The sequence below is a fragment of the Marmota monax genome, unplaced genomic scaffold (genome assembly GCF_021218885.2).
Source record: "Marmota monax isolate L192 unplaced genomic scaffold, Marmota_monax_Labrador192_F-V1.1 WCK01_AAM20220418_F8-fsc00125, whole genome shotgun sequence".
Classification (NCBI taxonomy): Eukaryota; Metazoa; Chordata; class Mammalia; order Rodentia; family Sciuridae; genus Marmota; species Marmota monax.
The window spans coordinates 13415434-13429802 of NW_026695235.1; the positions used below are offsets into that span (position 1 = coordinate 13415434).

The 14369-nt window shown below is 46.0% G+C and overlaps 1 protein-coding gene across 13 annotated transcripts in view; it reads left to right on the top strand.

The window, feature by feature from the left end:
• Pcbp3 (poly(rC) binding protein 3) overlaps positions 1 to 14369 on the top strand; it is a 227378-nt gene that overhangs the window by 72332 nt on the left and 140677 nt on the right. For 3 of the 13 annotated variants that reach the window (XM_046439061.1, XM_058577223.1, XM_046439060.1), the window contains exon 3: positions 12984 to 13294. The exons of the other annotated variants lie outside the window; for them this stretch is intronic. The gene's annotated coding sequence lies outside the window, so the exon portion shown is untranslated. The remainder of the gene's footprint in view (positions 1 to 12983; positions 13295 to 14369) is intronic. 13 annotated transcript variants of the gene reach the window in all.

A 14369-nucleotide genomic window follows, 5' to 3' on the forward strand; every position in this document is an offset into this window, starting at 1 on the left:
GTACTATTACAAGCAGTAATACAACTGCCTGTTGTACACCAATAAGCAGTGTGAAAGTGTTTCTTTTCCCTTATGTCCTTGTCAGTATTTATTACTTGTATTCTTGATGATTGCCATTCTAACAGGAGAGAGAGAAAATTTCAGTGTAATTTTGATTTGCATTTCCCTGATTGCTAAATATGTTGAACATTTTTTCTCATATTTGTTGGCTATTTGCATTTCTTTTGAGAGTCTGGAATCTGTAGGGAGCAGGTTCACTTCTCTGATAGACCCAAGTACCAGGGGGCTTTTGGAACCTGGCTCTGAGCTGCAGGGAGGCTGGGGGTGGTGTGGAGCTCATGGGGAATACAGAAGAGAAGGTTAAGCTGCTGAAGCAGAGAGCTCCTCAAACCTGCTAGCTTTAATAAGGTCAGGTTTGTTTCTGTGACATAACTGTTCCAGGGATGGGGCTGCTGGCTCTAAAAGACCCTGCTGCCTCTGAGCTCCCTGCCCTGGCTCTGGGTGGCCCGCCATTCTTAGCCTGTAGTTTCTATCTGGCTCTGTTATCATAGCCTCAGAGCCAAGAGAAACACAGGTGTTGATTGTGGGAAGGAGGAGGGTGTGCGGAAGGGATCTGGAGTCAAAGCGGTGCTGACTTGTATCACTATCTAGGACCAGCTGCATACCAGTCATGTGATCTAGACCAGCTGTGTACTGTGTGTGCCATGGTGACCCTCTGCAAGGGTGGTCAGGCTGCTGTGGGCTGCCCAGAGCTCGTCATAACCCTGTTGTTGTGGAGGAGGGCAGCAGGGGCCTAGGGAAGCCTCTGTGCCTGCCACAGGCGAGTGAGGAGTGCAGCGAGGAGGAGGGGCTGAAGGGAGGCCTGGGGCAGGAGGGCCAGCAAGAAGACCTCGCAGTGTTAGGAAGGCAGTGTCATATGTTTCCTCTTGCACTTGAAAGCAAGAGAGAAGAAAGGAAAAAGGGGTCCCCTGAAGACAGAAGGGAGACCATTAGGCTATAGCAGGGGACAAGGGGAAGGGACCAGGAGAGGGTAGTGAAGGTACCAGGCAGCGAGATTGATCAAATTATGTGCATGTACAGATGTGCCACAATGAAACCCACTGTTCTGTGTAATTAATATGCGCCAATTAAAATTAAAAAGAAAAAGGGCCAGGTGTGGTGTCAATATGGCATCCCTGACACCCGAGGCAGTAGACAGACACGTTCCGGAATGCTACTTGCCCCTACAGAGGGGAACATTGGGCCATGTGATGGGGTGCTGGGCCTACATGCCTCCAGGAATCTTGCCCTCAGTGTCTCAGCATTCTTGGATGCCACTGTGTGACACAGTGGGTGCTGCTCACCTGCCAGCCAAGATACCAGGGCCTGCAGGGATGGGGATGGACACTGCTTCCTTGCAGAAACCTGGGCCTCAGCCCCAGGACGTTCAGTGGATACCAGGAGGTTTTTGGTTTGCTGAAGAGGAACATTTTAACATCTTTCAAAAAAACCAAGACAAAGCACAGATGGCCACAGAGGCTTTGGGTCTGTCAGTATGGGCTCAGGCCTGCCCTCCAGGTCCTTGAAGCCTCAGGAGTTCCTCAGTCCCACCCAGGCTCTGAGGAAGCTGGCTGCTGGCGGCACAGACCCGCAGGCCATGGTCCTTCCTTCCCTTCCTCCCCTTGGTCTCCTCCTTCTGGCTGAGTGGCTCTTCTTCTCCGTTGCTCCTTGCCATTTCCCTTTTGCAGGGATTCTGGAGTGCTGTCCTCAGAGGCTCAAATCAGATTGCAGCCTGATATGAGGGGCTGATCGTCTTTCACAATGACTCATCCGTTCCTCCTCAGCCTTGCTGCCAGGCTATCTGCTGGCTCTGCATGTGGAGACAGTGACAGATCTGGAGAATCGTCCTGGTCCCATGGTGGCTGGGGATGGCATGTGAGGTAGAGAACAGGTCACCTCTAGGACACACTGGGACAAACAGGAGTCGGCCTTTCATCCTCTTTTGTTTTATGAATGTAAAGCAGCACTTTTCTCTCTCCTTGCAAGGGGCAGGTTAGGGACGTCCATTTTGGTGGGCTGTGCTTCACCCTCTGCCCCAGCCTAGGGCAGCTAATGTCTTCTGGCCTCAGAAAGGTCACTCTAGTCGTGGTCCAAGATGCTTCTGCTCCCTGGTTAAACATGTCTCATTTTATTCACAGTGTTTTCTTGCCCTGTGCCTCCAATGTCTTCCCTGAGATGCAGTGACACATTATGAGCTTACTCTGTCCTGTTTGTGCTCTCACTTGACCACCACTGACTGGGTGATGGTTGTGTCTCAGGGGCTGCCTCATCTTTGACTATGAAGGGCAGCCAGTGCCACTTCAGAAGAAGGGAGCTGGAATGAGACTCTCAGGGTAGGTTCTAAGATGCAAGACTGTCACCTACAGCTCTTCTCTCTGGTACTGAGCAGATATGTTTGGTTTTACCTCCCCCTGTCTCCCAGCTTCTGTTTACCAGCCAGTGAAGACACAGCCCCACCCCAGCCCCAGGACCTTCTCTGCAGAGACTGTGCTGCCTCTCCACCCCTCCATCCCATGGTTCCCCCAGGGAATGCTTTTCCTCTTCTCTAGTTGAGAGGGGAGGAAATACAAAGTGTGGAGGACTGAAGGTGTCTGTTGGGTTGGCATTAGCATGGTTGGGGGGCACGACTGACTTTGAGGTCAAGAGGAAGCTGGATCAAACGTGCTGAAGGCTGATGAAGGGTCAGGAGCTGGGTGGCCGTTTAAAATGTCCATGTCTGAAAACTGGGAATCTGAAAGATTTTTTTTCTCCCCGACCCCAGGAATCATTTGAATAGGTCTATAACCTAAAAAGGAGTTAGTAGAACAAAACTTTGAAAATTAGGGGCCCAGAGCATATGGATGTTGCATAGACAGGGCCAGTGGATGGTAAGGAGGGTGGTGGCAGCGTGTCAGAAACTGCTGCTTCTGGAGGAGGACGGGGCTGCTCCCTTCACAGCCACACAGGCCAGGTGCAGGCCAATCTGCCCTCTGCACACCAGCCGTGCCAGCTACCCGTGCTGCTCCATTCCTTGCTTTTCCTCCCAGTTCAGACCCAGCCGTGTTGTCTGTTAATCTGGGGTGTCTCCACAGCCTTCCGGTCACTTCTATGACACTGACGTTTTGAAGAGTGCCGTCTCTTAAAAAACAGAAGTCTTTCCCTTTGGGTTTGTCCGCTGCTTCCTCATGATTTGTTCCAGTTTCACATTCTTGGCTGAACACTGCCTGTGTGGATTGCGCCCTCCTCGGGGCTTCACAGGGGACACAGAATGTCCACCTGCCTCTCCTGGGGATGTGAAGTTGCTTCCCCAGTCAAGAATTCTTTCTTTCTCTGTGGTTTCCACCTTTGCCCTGTGAGTAATGTGGGAAGACCACTAGCCCCACTGTGCCCTGCTCCTCATCCAAGCCCTGGGTTAGTATCTGAATGGTCTTGGCCTAGATGAGACTTTTATCATGATGGTTGCACGGGTGGCTTGTCCTGCTCCAGTGCTCTGTCCTCTCAAGTCTTGGCCAGCTTTGTGAGCAGGAGCCCTCCCTTTTTGCCCCTCTGTTTTTCTGTTTAGTATCAGTTTTGTTTAATGGATTCCTGTCCCAATATGTCATTCAACATGATCCTCTGATTTTGGAGCTCAACTGTCCAGATATGGTCAGTGGGATTCCCTCCAGGATGGCTCCAGGTCCTGGTGGGAGGTCTGCTTCCTCTCTCCCTCCCTCCCTCCTTTTCAAGCCTTCCTCCCTTTGGCCCCCTTCTCATTTTTTTGAACACTCCCTTATTTTTCTGCATAGTGTTTCAAGCTCATCTGAACCTACCCCAGCCCTAAAATAAGCCATTTTTTTTTAAGGTCCCTGGTTCTTCATAATGAGGAAATGTTATCAAAGATGGAGGTCTGGGTTCTAGGTGTGTTTTCTTCTATCACATATCTTTGCTTCCCCTCAGTGGTCAGAGCTGGGAAATGCTACAATATGCACATGTGTATGTACACATTTTAGCATTGAGCGTGTAAATGTATGTGTGTGTGTGTGTGTGTGTGTGTGAAATTGATCCTGCAGTGTCCTTTTTCTTCCTACCATCTCCACTCTTCAGGTGGCAGTGATGTTCTAAGGGTGTCTCACCAGCTCCTGAGGCCCTTTGCGTCTCTTCCCTGCTCTGTTCAGTGACGACATTTGGTAGTTTGCCCATGGCCAGAAGGAACCTGGCCAACACTGCAGACAGGGCTCCTTCTCTGCTCCAAGGGCTCTTTTTAAAACATTACATGTTTACCAGCATACCAGTGTAGGCAAGCTCGTTTTAAAAATTTGTTAATTATCCTCCTGTATTACTTTTTATAAAAATAAGCAAACATGTATGTGTTGAACTTTCTCACATTAAATCTATATAACATATTTTGCTACATATGCTCTGTCTTTTTTTTTTTTTTTACTCTTTTATTGTAAACTATAATAGCAGGAGTTGTTGTAGTGTAGAATGGAGTGGCATTAATTACACTCACAGTGCCACGTGGCCACTCACCTCTGCACTTCTGACACTGTACACTGGTGGCCACCCCGTGCTGCTCATCATGGTCATCCTCATCCTTTTTCTCCCTGCTGTCTGGTGCTGCTTCAATGCTTTCACGTTGTGACACAGGGTGTTGCAAGCAGCTTGCAGTGTTTTGCAGTTATGGACAGGGATGTGCTGAATGACCTTGTGCATTTGTGTTTTCATGTTAGGTCATGGGGTCGAATATGTGTGTAGTTTTGCCAGATACTTCTTCTAAACCCCCTTCCCAGGGTGGATGCCGTGTCTCACCTCCCTCAGCAGTATCCTCCAGCAGTCTCCAGTGGCCTTTTCCACTGTGGCTCTCCTATAGAGTCTGTGCTTAATTCTGGAGTTTTTGCCAAAGTGGCTGGTGAGCCTGGCAACTGAGAGTAGTTTTATTTGCATTTGTCTTCCTATGAGTGAAGTGGAACATCTTATTATGTTTAAGAACACGTTTTAGCATGTCTTTTGAAAATTTTTCTGTGGAGTCTTTTTTGTTTTTTCCCTCAATTTAGACCAGTTTTATTCATTGATTTATAGGTATATTAGGGATATTATTTCTTTTTTTGCTGTGATGTATGTTATAAATATTTTCTTCCATTTATTATTTGTCTGTCATATTTTATCATGGCATATTTTGCTATGACAAAGATTTTTAAATTTTTAATTCGAATTTATCTACTCCTTTTTTATTGCATCTGGATTTTAGTTCATAATTAGAAAGCCTTTTCCTATGTCCAAATTAAAGAGGAAGTTACTGTTAGTCTAGTACTTGTATAGTTTATTTTTTTGCTTTATTTGTTTATAGTTTTCGACATTTTTTTTTCCTGTGGCGTGTTTTATCTTTTCTATTTCATTGACTCTGTTTTTATTTTCCTTACCTTTGCTTTTTGGGTTCATTTTGCTATTCTTTTTCAAATTTATATTGAATGTTTGCTCATTGATATTCAGCTTTTTAACATGTAACTTGGCATCTAGATTATGTAGTTTCTACTTAGGTACAGCTGTTTCAGTGCATTGATTTAGATAGATAGTACTTTTAAAAAAATTTTTATTATTGGTTGTTCAAAACATTACATAGTTCTTGACATATCATATTTCACACATTTGATTCAAGTGGGTTATGAACTCCCATTTTTACCCCGTATACAGATTGCAGAATCACATCGGTTACACATCCACTGTTTTACATATTGCCATACCTAGTGTATGTTGTATTCTGCTGCCTTTCCTATCCTCTACTATCCCCTCCCCTCCCCTCCCATCTTCTCTCTCTACCCCATCTACTATAATTCATTTCTCCCCCTTGTTTTTTTTTTTCCCCTTTCCCCTCACTTCCTCTTGTATGTAATTTTGTATAACAATGAGGGTCTCCTTCCATTTCCATGCAGTTATAGATAGTACTTTTATCATCCTTAAATTTTAAGTGTTTTGTTTGTACTATGATTTATTTTTAGCATATGAGTTACTTAAAAGTCTTTCTTAATTCTAAATATATGGGGTTTAACATATTATAAAATATATTTATATACACAATATTTGACATATTTTAGTTTTTAAGTGCACTGTTTTAGACAGGTATGTTCCGGATGGTACACCTGGGTCAAGTCTCACTAATGTTCTGTTTGGAAGGGGTACCCTTTGTAGTTTTGGAACATAAGCCTTCTGTGTACAGTCTCTTGGTGAAGCTTGGTACATCCTATTTCTTTCTTGTCCTGATGGATAGTTCCTCTAGCGGGTATATCAATCATTGTGAGAGTTGTGCTCGAACCTAAGAATTTGATTGTAGATTTCTATAGCTCTGCTGTGTATGTAATGTTAAAACTATTTGTAGGTATATTAGGTTTAGAATTGTTGTAGTAGCATACTGACAAATTGAACCTTTTTATCTTTATGTAGTCTACCTCTAGTAATGCTTTTTGATTTAAAGTAAGTTCTGACATAGTTGCACAGTCAGAACTTTCAGAATCTATGTATCTAAATACTTTATGTGTATCTTTAAAATGTTGTCTAATGGAATTTTGTCTCATCCTCCCTGAAAAATATTTGTCATTTAGAGACTGAACATTTAGTTTACTTTCATTTTAATCATAATTTGGACTCCACCCTACAGTCTTATTTTGAGCTATTTAGTTCAGCTTTCTCATGGTATTTTTTCCTCTTCCTATCTTTTGATTGACTCATCATTTCTTTACTTATTAAGTTTTCTCCTTTACTGTATAATTTTGATTTCTCTTATTTTTGTGTTTTTCTTGCATGTGTACTTCATTTATCAGTGTGAAGTTAATCAGTGTCTTTATCCATTTCCCAAAGAATGTGAGCGTCCTGCAGTACTCAGTCTCTGTCCCTTCGTGCTTTAGTGCGGTCTCACGGTCTGCTGGGCTTCTGGGTCCTGCACCCTCTTGGCTTCGTGCCCTTGTACCTGTGTGTGCCTATCACTTGTACCCCCTAGGCTCCTTGCTCTTCTTTCCACCTTGGTCTGGGTGCTGCTGTTTCTGAAGTGCACCCATGGTTAGGTGCTATTAGGAAACTCTTTTTACCTGAAACCTTCTTCATTTTCCTTTTATTGTATATTTTCATGTTCAAAACATATTTTACAAAGTCATTCTGAAACTCTTCTACCTATGATTACTTTCTAAAATTAAGACAAATTTTAATGGAGAAAAATTGGCACGTGGCATACTCTTCTTTAGAAAAGCTGTGCTACTAAGCTCAGGGATTATGATGTGTCTTTGTTAAAGGTATGTACAGTACCATCTTAGTGAGTATGGCTATCAACAGGCAATTCAAATACCCAGGAAGGTGTCCTATCAGCCAAGGCCCAGTACACTTGCAGGGGTTGTGGACCAGCCTAGGGGAGGAGTCAGCAGCTGCTGGAGCCTGCCGTGGTTGGAGACAATTCTGCCAGGGTCCCTGGGATGGACAGAACCCTCCATGGGGTCCAGGGCCTTCTGCTCTGTCTTGAAAACCAGCAGTTTTCCAGGATTGATGAAAGCACTGATCTAATTTTAGAAACCAGACATGTACCAGTTAGGTCAAGTACAAAGAAATGTGTTTCTTGACATCGTGGTAAAGCTCTGGGACACAAAAGACAAGCCAAAGCCTTAGCAGAGAGGAAAGACATTGCCTTCAGGAAACTGCATTCAAGCGGGAGGGACTCTGCTGTGGAGTCGGGAGGTGGGAGAGAGGAAGGAGGTCGTGCACCAACACTCTGTCCTTGATGGGCCTGTCTTTTAGGAATGAGGGGAACAAACAGTTTTCTACAGACATAGAGAAAGCAAGTTGTCCCATAAGGAAGATCTGAAATTAGGAAGGGATTGTAAGTAGAGCTGTATGTCGGTGAGTCACAACATGGACTAAGTGTCATAGTCACAGGGTGAGTGTCTGTGCCAAGAACAAATGGCAGAACGTCTCTGAATGCCCATAGGTCAGTCAATGGGAAGAGAACTGAGTCACTGGAGTTTTAAGGTCCTGGAGTTGTTTGGATGTTGTACAAAAATATTGCACTTTGATACATTAGGGATTCACGGTCAATATTAGGGTTAAAAAATAGAAGAGGGAAAAATCTAAAAGAAAGGAAAAAAGGAGACCTAAAAATTATAGGAAGATACATAGGAAACAACATAAAATGGTGAATAAATCCAGATATATTGGGCATTTCTTTTAATTTCAAGGACTAGATGCCTTAATAAGTTCCAGGAGAGACGATCACTCAGAACTCTGTCATTTTTGCAGTCAGTGCAGCCAGGCTGAACTTGTGTTTTCTCTTCCTAGGTCTCCTCAGTTCAGTCAGGACCTTGCTCAGGGTCCTTTCCTCCGGAGGCTTCTCTCACCAGCTTGTTGGGGGTCTTGCCTTTGTATTTGTTCTCTTTCTTTCCATCATGTCCATTCTCTCTGGAACCCAAGGCCTTTTCTGTTTCTTTCCTGTCTCTTTTCCTTCTTGTGCCTTCTGGAGAGTTCTTTGGTTTCGTCTTCTAATCTTCCAACTCACTACCAAACTGCTCCATTCTTTCCATAGGTTCCACATGCTAGGTCTTCCCTTTGACAGTGTTTTCCCTCCCCAGGTGTCCATGTGATCCTCTGGTGTGGACTTTCAGGCCCAGACCTGGGACAGGTAACTTAGTCTTGTCGTTTGCTTTCTGTTTTCTCCAGTGCCCACTCCTACTTGGTTTGGGGTTGCTCAGCACACTTCTTTTCCTCAGACTTTGTCTCTTCAGTAGCTGGTGAGGTTTGCATTTTGAGAGTGCTTCTTATCCTCCTGTTGCCTGTCTCTGGGGCCAAGGTGCAAAGTTGCAGCTGATGTGGTCTGCTGTGCTGGTCTGTCCAGTGGGATGTGCTCTGTCCTTTGCCTCAAGGTGCGCATTGCCTGTCCCCCTCCTCCCTGTGAGCTTTAACCTGGTGCAGACCCACTGCCCAGTCAGGCAAGGTACTGGAGGCCCAGCTAAGTAACCCCACACAGTCCCCCTGGCTCTTCCCGACTGCATTTCTCTGTGCCCACCTGCAGGTTTTGTCTGGTCTCTCTCTGTTTGACGTTTCCATGGAACCTGATCTTATTCCTGATACAGGCTTGTACTTTGTATTTTCTTTTCAATTGTCTGTGTAGATTTCACTCCATCTGCTTCCTTTCTAGACAGTCACAAATCACTTGATGATCAGGACACATTCAGAGAAATGAGTCATTAGGTGATTTTGTTGTGCAAACCTCATACAGTGCATTTACATAAACATGCCTGGTGTAGGTCAGTCACCTGAAGTGGTCTCTTGCTGTTGTCAGGAGACCCAGAAACTCAAGGTGCAATAGGCTGGTGCTGGCATAAGACAGTTTGCTGTCTGTGGAAGACTTCTTCTTCTTCTTCTTTTTTTTTTTTTAAATAAGTGGAGGGAGTATGTTCTAAAATAATGATAAAAAGCTTAGAATAGTAAGTATGTAAGCTAGTACAATTGTTTATTATCATCAAGTGCTGTATTTTTATCTGACTAGATGATAGGGATTTGTCAACTCCATTGTAATCTTCTGGGCCCACCATGGTGTATACAGTCAGTTGGTAACTGAAATGCTACTGTGTGGTGCTTAACTGTATTTATTTTCTATTGTTCTTTAACAAATTAACCCCAAACTGAGTAATTTACTATGACAAATTTAAAATGGCACAGGTTGACAGGGCCTGGGCCATCTGAAGATGTGGCTGTGGTTGGAGGGTCTATATCTGAGCTGGCTTCCTTTCATGCTTTAGGCTGGAGGTCTCAGTCCCTCGCTCTGTGCCTGCTCCTCTGGGTTACTGAGTGTCTTCATGGCATGATGGCTCCCTTCCCCTGAAGTGGGTGGTTCCAGAGCACACTAGGATCTCAGTGTCCCCTTGTGGAAAGGGCCACAAGGCCCATCTCCACATTTGCCTTGTAGATAGGACCAGCTACAAACCTTCAAAGGGCCACATGAACCTTGGCTTTTCTGTTGCATAAGTTTTTGGGTTATTTTCATTGACTTTTCCTTTATGATTGGCTTTTTTTCTAGGTGATGTAAAAACACAGCATGTGTCTAACTTCTTTAGCACTTGTGTGCTCATTCTTGACATGACCCACACTTGGAAATTCCCACACCAGGTGGCCCTTGGCCCACAGGGCTGTAGCCACTCTCTAGGGTGCCCTCTGACTTCCTGTGTATGAGCAGCATCCATCCATTATGTAGGGCAGGCCTGCTGTGCTGGGCTTTTGCACTTCCTCTACCTGGTGCTCTGACTGTCCCTTTTTGTGGTCTGCGTGATACGTAGGAGGGTATTTGTGTGCAGCATTTGCCTGGTGCTCTGTGCTCTGACCACAGCCCAGGCACTGGGAGCACAGGGTCTGGCGGGAGAGCAGGCCTTTCAGCCACCCTGCTGCAAGTGCTGCAGTGCTGTGGCACGTGTGAGAGCACCTTGCTAGCTGGGCCGTCTGTGGGTGGGTTCGTCATTCTTCCCTATCACCTCCCTCTTTCTTTCTCTAAACTCTCCCTGCGTAGAGGATATTGGAAAGACAAATGGCAGAATGAGAATTAAACATGAAGAATTTGTTCTTTGAATGCTTGAGAGAGGGGCAGGACGGGGCATTCCCAACTGAGGTGTTGTGGTCAAAGGCGAGGGGAGCCAAGAAGGGGCACTCTCCACCTAGCACCTCTGCTGGGCACAGTGGGCTTGGCTGTGACCCTGTTGAGTGTCTCTGCCATGTGTGGACTGCCAGGCAGCCAGCACTGCACACACAGGGTAGATCTGCCCAGCACAGCTGCCTCTTCCTTCGGCTTCTTCAGGACCCTACCTTCTCCCTTGCTGTCCTGGGCATCAGAAGGGTCTGTCTGATCACTGTTTTACCTTGGTCTGGTCCTGTCTTGCTCAGGATCTGTTACTAATAGTTTGACTTGATTTTGTCTACATTAAACAGTTAATTTAGTTTCTAATATATAATGCATTTAATGCAAGATGACTTTTTTTATTGAAATACCTGAAGAAAAAATTAGCTTTATTGTTGCGAGTGTGAAACTCTGGCTCTTAAGTGCCCTCTTTTCCCTGTTGAGATCATTGCTTTTGGATGAATTTTGAAGTTGTGCCAATTCATAAAAAGCTGGCTGTCTCCTCAGCACCTACCATGTGAGGGTGCTGGCTGCTCTGACACTATCTTCTTTCAGTTGACCTTGCTGCCCTGCAAGTAGCCCTCAGAAACCCAGCTGGGGGAGGCAGGCTGCCTGCAGAGGGCCTTATGATGCCATCTTCTGGGAGGGGCTGGCTGATGTGGTAGGAGTGCTTGGGGGCCCAGAGCCAGCCAACTCATGGGTGTTTTCATGCATTTAATTTAAACAAAAGCATAGAATGTAAAAAAAAAAAAAAAGGCTTAAAAATGTTAGTTTTCTTTTTGCCACATTCTGGCAAAGAGAAGGGGTGGTATCATTGTTCTGTGTTTGCTAAGTGATAATTACAAGTGTGGAGACAGATGTGGTTTCTTGGGAGCCAGCGGGGCTGTGCCAGAAATGCTTTTTGCTCCTTGAGGGAGGAGGCATGGGGAGCTCAGCCCATTGCCTGGGACAGAAGCCCCCAAGACTTGGAGCAAGGCTGGAAGGGTCAGTGGTCCAGCCCCAGAGTGGGCTGTGGGGCCAGAACCATAGAATGGACATGCACTGAGTCCACACATAGGGGATGGGTGTGTGTGCAGACACACAGTCCTGGGTCAGAAGCGGTGGAGATTAGCTTGCATGATGATGTGGCCTAGCTATGGATTGAAGACGATGCCCTGTAGGGGAAGATAGTCCAGGTGGGTGAAGAGATGTTAGCCGAAGCCTTGTGTGTCCTGGGGTGACTTCAGGTGGCTAGGATGGCCCTAGTGAGAAGAAGACTCAGAAAAACCCACCCAGGATCATCACTTGCTCCCCCAGGTTGGGGTGAGCCTTTGGAAGTTTGGGAAGGTGAGGAATCCAAACTTATGTTTTATAGACTAAAGTGAAGTTGATGGAAAAAGCAACTTTAAAGTAGGAGGATAGCACAAATACCTAGAGAAGTACTCAGATCAAACCGTGTCAGCCACGCCCTGGAAGACAGTGAGTGTGCCTTCCGGTAGGTGGGCCTGTCCGCCCTGCAGTGTTCCAGGGCTGGTATTAGGGCTCCTAGGGCCCTTGCCTACTGGGCTCAGGGAGGGTTTATGATACAGCTTCTTGGGTGTCTGCTGTCCCAGGGCTGCCAAAAGGCTGTCTCTTGGTCTCTTTCCTGGTCAGGTCTCTGGGGACTCACCATTCCTGTCCCAGCTTTGCCTTGGGTGGTGTGACTTCCATGGGGACTAGGCCTCCATCGAAGAAATGGGATATTGCTAAGTAGAGAAAACAAAAGAAATGAGTAATTCCCCCAAAGGTTGTGATCCTCTTCCTGTTACTGGATGTAAGGGCTCAGGCTGTGCTTGTCTGAGGACTTTGTGTTCAGGTGGGTGTTCTCATAAAATGCCTGGGAACCTCTGAGGAAGAGTTGTGGTGATGCTGGGGTGAAGAAGGTGGTTGTAGGTCATTGTGCATTTTGGGTCAGAAGTCTTGTGCCTCCTTTAAAATGTTGACCCCACATTCTCATCCCCGTGGCTGACCTGGGAATCCACATCGCAGCACCCTCTCTAGCTTCAGGCCTGACAACAGCAGCAGTGGTGAGCTGTCCTGTGAGACACCTGCCAAGGGGTCTGCAGACTGTGCATTTGTTAACGAAGACTTTGAGTTATTCCTAGGACTCTTAATAAAACTGATTTTCTCCTCAGTACCTAGTGCCATGCACTGAATTTTGCTCCCCAAATTCCTGTGTTGGACCTCAAGTCCCACTGTGACCGCACTTGGAGGCATGGCCTCATTAAAGTTGAGTGGGGCCAGGGGTGGGGCCCTGCTCCAACAGGACTGTGGCTTTGTTTCTAAGAAGAGGATGAGATAACAAGTGCTCTCTCTCTCTACCATTGAGGACCCAGCAAAGAGGAGCCATCTGCAAACCAGGAGTCAGACCTCACCAGAGCCCAGCTGTGCTGGCTCCCTGATCCCAGCCTCCAGTCTCCAGAGCGTCAGAAATGAACGTCTGTTGTTTAAGTTGTTCAGTCGAGCATTTTGTTATGGCAGCTGGGAGACGGAACACCCTCATGAATGTTGTGGCAAGTCTTTGGGAGAGCAGCCTGCACTTGCCTGGGGTGCAGGCCCCTGCAGAGATACAGAGATGTTGTCCAGTCACTTATGGACCGTTGACAAGCTGGATGGAAGGCCAGTTTCTTTAACATGAAGGTATGTGGTTGTCAGCGTTCTGCCCAAGAATGTCCTCTTGCCCACTCTGGGCCCTATGGTTAGTTAACTCATGAATTATTTAGAGCTGGTTCTTTTTTCACTTGTTAAACCAAATGGGAAGGCCAACTCATACTTAACACAAGAGCAAAGGCAAGAAGAGCATAATTACTGCATCAGGAGCTAATTAGGAAAATGCATGTACTTAAATACCTCTCTCTCTCTCTCTCTCTCTCTCTCTCTCTCTCTCTCTCTCTCTCTCTCTCTCTCATGCTTTTGATCCTAATAGCAGCTGTGTGAGGTAGTACTTTTACCCCTCCTTTATATTGAGGCATAATTCCCATAACGTAAAATTCACCATTTTCAAGTGAATACTCCTGTGGCATTGAGTACATTCACAGTGTTGTGCAGCTTTCACATCTGTCTGATTCCAAAACATTCCATTCTCCAAGGCAAACCCCATCCCTGTGAAGCAGGGGCGCCCCTTCATCCCTCCACCTGGCACTTGGAAGTCATCCATGTACTTTCTGTCTCTGCAGCTTTGCCTGTTCAGGACACTTCATACAAATGGAGTCACACCACGTGTGGTCTTTGTGAGTGACTTCTTTCCCTGAGCATGTTTTCAGGGTCATCCCCATTGTGGCATGTCTTAGAACTCCATTGTGCTATTCCGTCATAGCAATGCACCACATTTTAAAACCATTTTTCTGTTGATGAACATTTTTTCCCCCTACCTTTGGCTGTTTGGAATAGTGCTGCTGTGAAATTTCTTATATGAGTTTTTGTTTGGGCAATTACCATATGAAATTCCTGGGTCATATGGTAATTCCGTTTAACTTACTGAAGAACTGCCAAATTATTCTCCACAGCAAGTACACCATGTTATCTTACCAAGGTGAAGATTTCTTACTCTTGATTTAGTGAGTGAGGGTCTGGGGTATGGGGAGACAGAGGGACTTGCTGTGGATGGGAGTCATTTGGTGACAGAGGCAGCTCTGTGTGGTCAGTTGGCAGGCCTGGCAGGCCCCTGCCCCTGCCCTGGTGTGCACATCAGTACCAGGTACCTATAGGCTGGTGC